Here is a 12,658-nt window from a genome sequence, read left to right on the forward strand (position 1 = left end):
CACAGAGAGAGAGAGAGAGAGAGAGAGAGAAAGGAACGCGGCCGCCTGACCTGAACCCCGTGGGCTTGCGTACCTGGCATGAACCCCTACCCAAAACAGGGGCGAAATATAGAGAGAGAGACAGAGAGAGAGAGAGAGAGAGAGAGAGAGAGAGAGAGAGAGAGAGAGAGAGAGAAGACCGTTCAGAATTTCAAATTTTCACTCTCTCGCATTAACTCCCTCCAGGAGCCCAAGAGATGGCATCCCACACTAGAAGGGTGTCGAAAACCTGACGTGCTTTCGAAAGTGCACCACACTTGGCATACATGTCCACCAAAGCATTGCCAAGCATGACGTTTTTCTTCAAAAGCCCCTGACTAACAATGTCATCGTAAATTTGTGATCCTAGGCGAACTTCTTGCACAATGCCACATGCCTTCAAAGCGCAAGCATAGGTGACTGCATTTGGGGAGAAACCTTGGTGCATCAGATGAAAACAGCCCAGGGCTTGCTGGCCGTGCCCCTGTTGGGCATATCCGGCAATCAATGCACTGATGCAGCCCAAGAGATGGCATCCCGCACTGGAAGGGTGTCCGAAAACGTGACGTGCTTTCGAAAGCGCACCACACTTGGCATACATGTCCACCAAAGCATTGCCAAGCATGACGTTCTCCTTCAAAAGCCCCTGACTAACAATGTCATCGTGAATTTGTGATCCCAAGCCAACTTCTTGCACAATGCCACATGCCTTCCAAGCGCAAGCATAGATGACTGCATCAGATGAAAACAGCCTAGGGCTTCCTGGCCGTGCCCCTGTTGGGCATATCCAGCAATCAGGCATCGTTTCCCAGCCTCTGAACCAAATGATGGAGCTGCTGCAGATCACGCCTCAACCAAAACATGGAGCTCTCGGTCTGCACAACAACCCGCGACCTCTTGTGTCCAAGTAGACTGCTGCCGCGTGCGAAACACACACACACACACACACACACACAGAGAGAGAGAGAGAGAGAGAGAGAGAGAGAGAGAGAGAGAGAGAGAGAGAGAGGAACGCGACGACCTGGACCTGAACCCCGTGGGCTTGCGTACCTGGCATGAACCCCTACCCAAAACAGGGGCGACATACACACAGAGAGAGAGAGAGAGAGAGAGAGAGAGAGAGAGAGAGAGAGAGAGAGAGAGAGAGAGAGAGAGAGAGAGAGAGAGAGAGAGAAAAAACTGTTCAGAATTTCAAATTTTCACTCTCTGGCATTAACTCCCTCCAAGAGCCCTCAAATGGCAACACGTGGCATCCACCAAAACAGGCTCCGCATCCGCCGGTGAAAACAGCCGAGACTTCCTGGCCATGCCCCTGGAAGGGTGTCGAAAGCCTGTGCTTTCAAAAGTAGGCCACTTGGCATACATGTCCACCAGAGCATTGCCAAGCACAACATCTTTCTTCAAGAGCCCCTGACTAACAATGTCGTCGTGAATTTGTTTTCCCAGGCCAACTTCTTGCACGATGCCACATGCCTTCAAAACGCAAGCATAGGTGAATGCATTTGGGGAGAAACACTGGCTCTGCTGAAAACAGCCCAGAGCTTCCTGGCCCTGCCCCTGTTGGGCATATCCGGCAATCAATGCAGCCCAAGAGATGGCATCCCGCACTGGAAGGGTGTCGTAAACCTGATGTGCTTTCGAAAGTGCACCACACTTGGCATACATGTCCACCAAAGCATTGCCAAGCATGACGTTTTTCTTCAAAAGCCTCTGACTAACAATGTCATCGTGAATTTGTGATCCCAAGCCAACTTCTTGCACAATGCCACATGCATTCAAAGCGCAAGCATAGGTGACTGCATTTGGGGAGAAACCCTGGCTCTACATCCGATGAAAACAGCCCAGAGCTTCCTGGCCCTGCCCCTGTTGGGCATATCCGGCAATCAATGCAGCCCAAGAGATGGCATCCCGCACTGGAAGGGTGTCGAAAACCTGACGTGCTTTCGAAAGTGCACCACACTTGGCATACATGTCCACCAAAGCATTGCCAAGCATGACGTTTTTCTTCAAAAGCCTCAGACTAACAATGTCATCGTGAATTTGTGATCCCAGGCCAACTTCTTGCACAATGCCACATGCCTTCAAAGCGCAAGCATAGGTGACTGCACTTGGGGAGAAACCCTGGCTCTGCATCAGATGAAAACAGCCCAGGGCTTCCTGGCCGTGCCGCTGTTGGGCATATCCGGCAATCAATGCAGCCCAAGAGATGGCATCCCACACAGGAAGGATGTCGAAAACCTGACGTGCTTTCGAAAGTGCACCACACTTGGCATACATGTCCACCAAAGCATTGCCAAGCATGACGTTTTCCTTCAAAAGCCCCTGACTAACAATGTCATCGTGAATTTGTGATCGCAAGCCAACTTCTTGCACAATGTCACATGCTTTCAAGGCGCAAGCATAGGTGACTGCATCATATGAAAACAGCCCAGGGCTTACTGGCCGTGCCCTTGTTGGGCATATCCAGCAATCATGCATCGTTTTCCAGCCTCTGAACCAAATGCCTCAACGAAAACATGGAGCTCTCGGTCTGCACAACAACCCAAGACCTCGTGTGTCCAAGCGGACTGCTGCCGCGCGCGAAATACACACAGAGAGAGAGAGAGACAGAAAGGAACGCGGCAGCCTGACCTGAACCCCATGGGCTTGCGTACCTGGCATGAACCCCTACCCAAAACAGGGGCGAAATACACAGAGAGAGAGAGAGAGAGAGAGAGAGAGAGAGAGAAGACCGTTCAGAATTTCAAATTTTCACTCTCTCGCATTAACTCCCTCCAGGAGCCACCTTCAATTGGTATAAATGGATAAGAAGCTAGGATGGAAAGTAGTCACAGGTTTTACTGAGATCAGTCTCCAAGTGGGAGATCGTTAAGTATGGAGCTTGATTTACCCTTTTTGTTCTTACCCCAATAAAAAATGCACATTTGTAACATTAGAAAAATTTTGGACTCAAGTTTGGGCCTTTTAAGCCTCTAGATGCTCTATGGAATATTACATATAGGCCAATGGGAGCAAGGCTTTTGTAACAGACCTTTTGAGATCTATTTTTAGTGGGAAGCCCATAACTTTCACATATGAACTCCAAATTTGTCAAAATTTGGCGCGTTTGTTGAGATATTTCCAATGATATGTTACATGGTATGTTTTGAGCAACAAAAAGGAAAGTTACAAAAAATCCCCCTTTTTTGAAAAGATTGATGACTAGGCATTTCTTACAAGGCCCAAATTTGAGTTCAAACTTTTCCTAATGGGCCCCCGTTATGAGGAGAAGCCATAGCGCATGAGAAAAATCATTCGCTAAAAAACCAAAATTTCAATGCTAGAATATTTCGTTTTGTCAAAGAATCTTGGTGGGACAGTGGCTGGATGGAAGTGCGTGGAAAGTAGTTCGATGATCGGTAGTCAATGGCCGGTGGCCAGTGGTGGCCGGTGGGCGGGAGAATGCGCTCAATAGCACATGGGCTATAGCCGAGTCCACACATGGGCTGATGCCCCACACATGAGAGGGTAGCCATGACTCTTAGAAGCCCCTTTTTCTCTATAAAAGGAGGCCTCTTCTACACACAAGTGTATGCTTAGAATGAAGAAGCGCATGCTAAGGAGAGAGGAATTGATGAGACCATAGGGATTGTGAGAAGCACATTTAGGTGCTTCTAAGCTCTTTGTAATATAAGAATAAATCCATTGAGTGGTTGCTTTCCTATGGATGTAGCCCACACTTGGATAAACCACGTATATCTTGGGTGTGGTCTCTCTCTCTCTCTCTCTCTCTCTCTGCCCTTCGCTGCCTGTCTACTTGCGCCCCCCATCCCGCTGCCTGTCCTTCGCTCTTTCTCTCTCTTCGCTGTTCCGCCTGCCCTTCGTTGCCTGTCTACTTGCGCCCCCCATCCCGCTGCCTGTCCCTCTCTCTCTCTCTTCGTTGTTCCGCCCCCTCTTCCCACCCACCCTTCGTCAGGCCCCCAAGGCAGCAACATAACTCTCTCTCTCTGCTGAATCTCCTCTCTTTCCCTTTCCCCTGCATGACTTGACCCCCCCCCTCCCTGTTGCTGCTGTTTCGTGCTGCTGACATGGATTAATTTTCAGTCCATTGGCTATGGGAAGTTCTGCAAAAAGTCATGGCCAAGACCGGGTTTAAAGAGGAGCTCGTGAAGGTAGAGGACAAGCTCGGCACAATTATCAAAGAAAACAAGAAGATGGTCGACTCTTCCGTTACCGCAATCATAAACCGCCTCTCCAAACTCCAGAAGGGATTTGACAAAATCCAAGAGCTCGAAGAGAGATCTTCCAAGCAAGAGGCTGAGATTTCAGCCTTAAAGGAGGAACTAGTGGAGGCCAAACTGCATGCTAAAAGTCAAGCGGCTGAAATCTCGGCCCTCAAAAAGGAGTTGGAAGCCACTTCAAAAAGCAAGCTTGAGGATGGAGAATTTCAGCCCTCCTTTATTGAAGAGCTGAATACCATCAAGGAACAAATGAGGATCATTCGAGAGGAGGAGGAGCAACATAAAGAGAAGACATCTTCATGGGTGGAGGTGATCACAAAGACACAAAAGAAGATGGACGAGGCCGAGAAATGGATCGAGGTCGCCAAGAAAGGGAAAGGTAAAGAATCGCCACCCATCCCCACTCCCACCATCATCAACATGACCCTTGAAGAGGAGCAAAGGAGGAAGACCCGGGCCTTACATGTACGAGTGTCCGGTCTAAAAGACGGTCTAAAAGACCGTGATGATGCGGAAGGGGAAACCAAGGAGCTCTTCTCTATGATGGGCATTGAAGCCACCCACACAAAGGCATGGAGAGTGGGAAAGAAGAGAGAAGGTAGTGGCGAATCTTCTTCTAAGGAGAGAGCACTTATCATTCGTTTCCCCTCCATGGAAGCGAAGAAGGACTTCTTGAAGAGACGTCCTACACTCAAGCAAATGGGAATATTTCTTGGAGATGACCTCACACTCTCGCAACTTGCCCACATGAAAGAAGTTATGCCCGAGATAAGGGCAGCCCGAGAGAAAGGAAAGTGGCCTTCTATAGAGATGGTAGAGTGGTGATTATGGAGAGGCGCTCTTCATGACGGCGCGAGACCTATGGGACTACACTCAAAGTTGCTACTTGGAATTGTAATGGAACTCTACGCCTTGATGTAGGGGCTTTTGAGGATAGTTTCACTGGGAGGGACATCATCTTCTACTGTGAGACGCATCAGGCTCCTGGACAGTCCATGCCACATGTTAGTGGATACCGATGGGAGACAGCTTGTAGACAGGAGACTCGTTCAGAGCATAGAGGACGGGGCTCAGGAGGAGTGGCAGTATTGTTTAGAGAGGAGCTACAGCCACTGATACATATAGTCCGCAGAGATGAGCAGGCTAGGTACATGTGGGTTAGACTGAGGGGGGCAGAGACCGGCAGATATCTCTACATTGCTATATGCTATTTTGCTCCTAGTACATCAGTGTATGCATCACCTAGCGGGCAGTCTCCCTTTTCTATTTTGGATGATGACATTTGGGAGTTCTCCAGGGATGGTGACATCATTCTCTTGGGGGACTTCAATGCCAGGATCGCCCATAACCAGACAGTATTTTATGATACCTCAGAGGAGATGTTGAGGGAGCTTGATGTTAGGGATATGGGCCTATCTAGACTCTCACAGGATGAGGAACATACAGTGTATGGGCGGTATTTGATAGACATGGGGACTGCACATGGATTGGCCATCCTGAATGGCCTACAAAGATTCCCGACATCGGGCGGTTTCACTAGCTTTCCACATCGGCATGGTGCTAGTACAGTGGACTATGTTATGGCTCAGCCCAGTCTCATTCCCTCTTTTCAAGATTTTATGGTAGGCACTAGGCCGGTTGGAATAGCAGTGGATCATGCTATCTTGTCCTTCACTCTCACATTTCAGTTCAGCACCGCTCCATTGGGACAGGTCTCCACACACACTCGTTATACCTTTACGAGGGAGACTGACACCGTATACACGGATGAGATATACAGACGCCTGTGTCAAGGAGCCGGGACAGCCATTAGATGAGCTCACTCAGATATTGATAGAGACGCTTCATGCTGCAGCATCAGAGGCATATCCCCATAGTCAGCCTACACGGAGACGACGATCTAGGAACATGCCCCAGAACAGTTGGTATGATGAGGAGTGCAAAGAGATGAGGATCAGATTACAGAGAGAGGTGCTCATGGGTGTTACCACTCACAGACAGTCACGGATTACCTTCCGGCACCTAGTGCGACGGAAGAAGAGGGCTTATCTTGCTCAGTTAGAGAGGGATTTATACCAGTTATTTATGAGTCAGGACTCAGGCGAGGCATGGAGACTATTCCATGAGCATTCACCATCACCAGCCATTACCTCCACAGAGATTTGGGGTGAGTATGCAGCATCCCTGTACACAGCACCAGGACAGCCGCCCCTGCCAGACCCATCGGCGGAGCCATGCCCAGAGACGTGTGCTTTCTTTACTGCTGAGATGGTAAGGAAAGCTATTGACAAGATGAGGACTGGGAGAGCATATGATCATGATGGTTTGGTAGCAGAGCACTTTATTCATGCCAGAGATATGCTTGCAGAGCTTATTGCTATGATGTTTAACCGAGCCATGTGTGAGGGTTTTCCTGAGACTTGGAATATGTCCACGATTGTGCCTATCTTCAAGTCAGGGGATCCCATGCTTCCTGGGAATTATCGTACCATCATGATTGGTCACACATTGGCTAGATTATATGCATCTATTCTTGAGCAGGAGTTAAGTAGATGGGTAGAGAGAGAGGGCATACGTGCATCAGGGCAGGCAGGGTTCAGGAGAGGTTTCTCCACTCTTGACCATATCTTGACACTCTTCAGAGCTATTATTGAGGAGGGCAGATAATATGGCAGGAGGATTTATTGTTGCTTTGTGGATTTCCGCAAAGCTTTTGACACAGTACCGAGAGCCAGACTGATGCGCAGACTATAGGAGATGGGAGTGCCCACAGAGCTGATTTGGGGAATCATTATACAGGACAGTTGTGGGGCAGGTACGTACTACCCAGGGTATATCTGAGATGGTTCACTCCACTATTGGGGTGAAACAGGGCTGCCCCCTTTCCCCCACCTTATTTGGGATGTATGTGGATGAGGTTTCGGACTATGTAGAGCGGGAGGGTGACAGAGGAGCACAGCTAGCAGGGACATGGATTTCGCTATTATTGTATGCTGATGATATTGTGCTGATCTCAGAATCTCCAGAGGGGATGCAGCGTCATTTGGATGCATTGCACATGTTTGCAGAGGATAGTGGATTGTCTGTTAACCTTGGTAAAACCAAGGTGATGGTGTTTAACACCACAGCACAGTGGGTTAGGAGGTCAATGCCCACCTTTACATATGGTCAGGAGACAGTGGAGTATACAGATGCATATACTTACCTTGGTGTGGTTTTTAGTGGCGCACTATTTTTCTTGAGGAGAGCAGCGGAGACCAGATTGACCAGAGCTTATGCAGCAATGGGGAGACTAGAGAGGATGTGTTCGCAAGTTCAGTTTCAGGAACCTCGAACAAAGCTCTGGCTCTTTGACACTTTGGTCACTTCAGCCATGCTGTATGGAGTGGAGATATGGGGACCCTGAGTGGATCACCACAGCCGAGCTGGTAGCACTGATGGATGGAGACGTATGGAGAGGTCCTTGGTTTCTATGATTTCCCGGATGATTAGGGCCAAGGCCTCCGTACCACATGATATTATCCGTGCAGAGATGGCTGCCCCCCCATTGGTAGTACAGGCACTCACTCGATCAGTCTCCTTTATACATAGCACTTGGGCTCTCCCTAGAGACAGATATGCTCGCTTAGCCCTGGAGTCTTCACGACAGTTGGCATCACAGGGAGACGGATCATGTTGGTATGCACAGATGACAACTTGGTTCCAACTGCATGGCTTTAGTATGGACAGGCTACCTCCATTTCAGTACTCCCTGGATGCACCCTCCCTATCTCTCACACGGGTAGAGATTACCAGACTTATCAGGCAAGACTTGACTCAGCTGGACACTAGGAGGACATGGATACAGCCGACACACGAGCTTGGTACGAAGATGGCTTTCTACAGAGATCATCTTCTCCAGCTCACGGAGGATGGGTTTGTGATTAGACCCAGCTACATGGATACTCATCTTTCTCATGGGGTACAGTGTGCTATTGGTCAGATGCGCACATCCTCACACCAGCTAGAGATTGAGACTGGCAGATTCAGAGGAGTACCAACTGAGGCTAGGATTTCTCAGCTGTGCCAGATGGAGCCAGAGACAGAGTTACATTACATATGTCACTGTCCAGTATATTATGAGATACGAGGCCGTTTTCACTGCCTGTTCATCAGAGAGGGCTTTGGACCACTTTCTAGAGTCATGAGATACCAGGATCAACGGATTGTACTTGCTGGAGCTGCGTAGACATAGAGAGGGTCTCCTGAGAGGGAGGGGATCAGAGAGGGAGAGACACCTACAGAGGCAGATTACAGACTTCTTTCGACCAGAGATTGAGCAGTCAGGTCAGCAGGCATTGCAGCTAGCCCCAGAGTACAGCCGCACCAGAGGTACACTGATTGATCGGGCTATAGAGCTGGGGCGGTCCAGGCGCCCCAAGATGAGAGGCCCATCTCGACACCGGCGGAGACTGCAACAAAGGATCAGGACCATACTAGCACGGCATGGGAGACGTCCAGTCAGAGTACTCACCATGGAGGACATTGAGGATATCCGCCATCGACCGATGAGAGACATCTTTGGATAGTGATGTGTATGATGCTTACCTTTGTTGCTGGAGTTTTCCTCCCAGATGTTATCCATTAGGAGCTCCTGGTACCGTACTTTCCCTCATAGTTGTTTCAGTTTCAGTTAGTTGTTTAGTTGTTTTTAGCTTTGCTTACACAAACATTGTATCAGATCCACCAATTGTTGTAACCTTTTTGGTCTCACAGGTCATTTTGGCCTTTTGAAGACGTTAATATATCATTTCATTTCATTTCTCTCTCTCTACTCTTTCTCCTCTACTTTTTCTCTTTTGTGCATGATTATTCCTCTCTCTAATATGTACATCACTCTATTTCTACTAAGTAACCCTATTATTTTCTAACAGATGTGATACCTCCAAAATATGTATGCAAGCTGAGAAAAGCACCTAGATCTTGGCATGAAAAGTTTGTATCCTATTTGGTTAATATTCGTTTTGTATGCCTGATGCGGATCACTCTTTGTATGTGCGGGAGAATGAGAAAGGTATTGTGAACATATGCATCTATGTGGATGATTTGATTATTGGTGTCAATCATGAGGCTGAAGTGAAGCATATAAAGGGCCTCTTGAAACAAAAATATGACATGAAAGATTTGGGGAGCTGTGTTATTCCTTGGGCATTGAAATTCTATGCACAAAAGAGGGCATATGGCTATCACAAAGGTAGTATGCATTGGATATGCTATCAAAATATGGTATGGATGATTGTAAGCCTATTGCAATGCCCTTGGATTAGAATTTTAACGTGCAAGCTGATGTAGGTGATGTGCTTGACAATGCCACCATGTACATGAAGATTATAGGTAGCCTGATCTACCTGACAATCTCACAACAAGATTTGAGTCCAATGGTAAAGACACATCCCGTAGAACTTCTACGAGTATCTTTGTCACCTACCATATCTGTATCAACATATTCTTCTAAACAAATGTGAGTGCCTCCAAAGCATAAAGCATGTGTGCTTGTCCCTTTTAGATACCTAAGTATCCATTTCACAGCTTCCCAATGTTCTTCACCTAGATTCTCCATAAACCTGCTCACAATTCTCACTGCATATGCAATATCTGGTCTTGTCCAAACATATAAACATTAGAGAACCCACTGTTGAAGCATATGGAACCCTAGACATATAATCTATCTTCTCCGGTGTATTTGGACACATATCCTTGCTTAGTCTAAAGTGACTAGCCAAGGGTATAGACACTAGTTTTGCATTTTGCATCCAAACCTTTCAAACCTTTCCTTGCTTAGTCTAAAGTGACTAGCCAAGGGTATAGACACTAGTTTTGCATTTTGCATCCAAACCTTTCAAGTACCTTCTTGATGTATTCCTCTTGAGATATAGTTAGTGTCTTCTCCTTCATGTCCCTTGATATTTTCATACCAGGTATCTTTCAAGTACCTTCTTGATGTATTCCTCTTGAGATATAGTTAGTGTCTTCTCCTTCATGTCCCTTGATATTTTCATACCAGGTATTCGCTTGCAGTACCTAAATCTTTGATTGAAAATGATTTAGACAACTCTCACTTTAGTTTTCTTATATCCTGCATGTTAGTACTTGCAATTCGCATGTCAGCAACGTACAACACTAAGATGATGGATTTTCCATCTCCCAAATTCTTTGTGTATACACAGTGATCCGAGTTGCATCTTGTGAATCCATGATTTAGCATGAATCTGTCAAATTCTAAGTACATTACATTACATTGGTGCTTGCTTTAAACCATACAAGCTCTTCTTCAACCTGCATACCATTTTCTCCTTACCCTTTGCTTCATACCCTTGAGGTTGATGCATGTAGATCTCCTACTCCAAGTTGCCATGAAGGAATGCCATTTTTTCAAGATGCAAGTCTTGAATAGCCACAAGGCTTAAAATGGCTCTAATGGAAGTCATTTTTACAATAGGAGAAAATATTTCATTAAAGTCAACACCTTCCTTTTGAGAAAACCCCTTTACTATAAGCCTAAACTTGTATTTCTTTTTACTGCCTTCTTCTTCTTTCAACTTGTACACCCATTTTTTTTGTGAAGCCCTTTTACCTTTAGGCAAATCAACCAAATCCCAAGTTTGATTTTGTAGCAATGAGTCCATCTCTTCTTGCATGCTCTTCTCCCACTCCCTTTTGGAATTATGTTGCATGGCTTCTTCATATATGACTCTAGCTCTCTAGAATTTTTCACCAAGAGATGGTTGAAAGAAGGAATAAATTTCTCAGGAGCTCTTCTTACTCTTATAGATCTTCTGACTGTAGGTTGAGGCTCTTCATCTTATTGGCATTTTGGCAAGTTGTCACCACCTGCACTCCTTGATTTTTCATTGTTCTCAAGCTCCATGTACTCATCACCTACATTCTTTGATTGTTTTCTATGCAACTCATCCTTGTACACACTATGTTCATTGAAAACAACATCTCTACTCCTAAAAAATTTTAATCTTTAGGATCCCATAGACGATACCCAGAGTCCCCTTCTCCATAGCCAACGAAAAAACATTTTTTGGACTTTGCATATAATTAAGACCTTAGACTTTTGTCTATGATCAAGGCTTCACACCCAAACACTTTGAGAAGTGTATAATTCACCTTTTTACTTGTCCATGCCTCTTCTGGTATTTTCCAATCAAAGGCTATTTTGAGGGTGACCTATTTATCAAGTAAACGGATGTACTTACTGTAAGATTCCTCCCCCCAACCCCTTTTTTGATATCTAGTATCTTCCCCTGTAATCAATCACTCTTTAGAAATATAAAGACCTTGTTTCTAACTGTTTTAACCTAGAGAGAGAAAATATTCTAGAGAGAGAATATTCAGATTTTGAATATTTTTGGATAGAAAAATGTCTCATATAATTAAGATGAATTTCCCTGAAAAAGAAATTCAAAAAGAATTTTCAAATGTGCAATTAGAATTAATTGGAAATAGGTATAAAGAACCTTAGTCTAAGGGTCTAGATTTTCAGAAATCTTTAGACTATGGTCCAATTAAGGTTCCTATGGGCCAATAGCATCAATACATGTGTAGGGAGGAGATAAATCCAATTTGTAAAAAGAAGATACCCAAAAATGAGTAAATGCTCACATAAGGTGAAGAGTTGAAAATGTACAAGGTTTATTAGTAAAAAACTATGAGCAATATTAAAAATATGAGATATTTTGGGTATCCAAAAATGAGTAAATGCTCACATAAGATGAAGAGTTGAAAATGTACAAGGTTTATTAGTTAAAAAAAAAACTATGACACATATGTAAGGAAGAGGAGTTCCTTAAAGGAGGTGCATATTTCACATAAGATGAAGAGTTGAAAATGTACAAGGTTTATTAGTAAAAAAACTATGAGCAATATTAAAAATATGAGATATTTTGGGTATCCAAAAAGGAGTAAATGCTCACATAAGATGAAGAGTTGAAAATGTACAAGGTTTATTAGTTTAAAAAACACATATGTAAGGAAGGGGAGTTTTTTAAAGGAGGTGCATATTTCACATAAGATGAAGAGTTGAAAATGTACAAGGTTTATTAATAAAAAAACTATGACACATATGTAAGGAAGGAGAGTTCTTTAAAGGAGGTGCATATTTCACATGCTTGAATGAGTTTTAAACTCATAAAAATTGAGATATTTCATCTCTCCTCTCTCCTCATTCAAGTCTAGTTCCAAAAAGTTAGCTTAACTGACCTAAAAATGGTCAAAAAGTGACCTAACTGACTTGGAAAATTCTAGAATCAGTTTGTTTGGTTAGGAGCTCAAATTTTCCTATAAATAGAAGCCTCCCCTTGTTGAAAAAAAATATAGTGTCTTATGCTTTGTTACTCTTCTCCACCTAAGCCAAAATATATAGTGTCTTATGC

At 45.1% G+C, this 12,658-nt stretch overlaps 1 pseudogene; it reads right to left on the reverse strand.

Moving 5' to 3' along the window:
- Positions 1–211: 211 nt before the first annotated feature.
- Positions 212–2,496, reverse strand: LOC147607464 (pentatricopeptide repeat-containing protein At4g18520, chloroplastic-like; annotated as a pseudogene).
- Positions 2,497–12,658: the final 10,162 nt, after the last annotated feature.

Source organism: Cibotium barometz, chromosome 55, assembly GCF_041138505.1.
Source record: "Cibotium barometz isolate CiBa-2024 chromosome 55, ASM4113850v1, whole genome shotgun sequence".
NCBI lineage: Eukaryota > Viridiplantae > Streptophyta > Polypodiopsida > Cyatheales > Cibotiaceae > Cibotium > Cibotium barometz.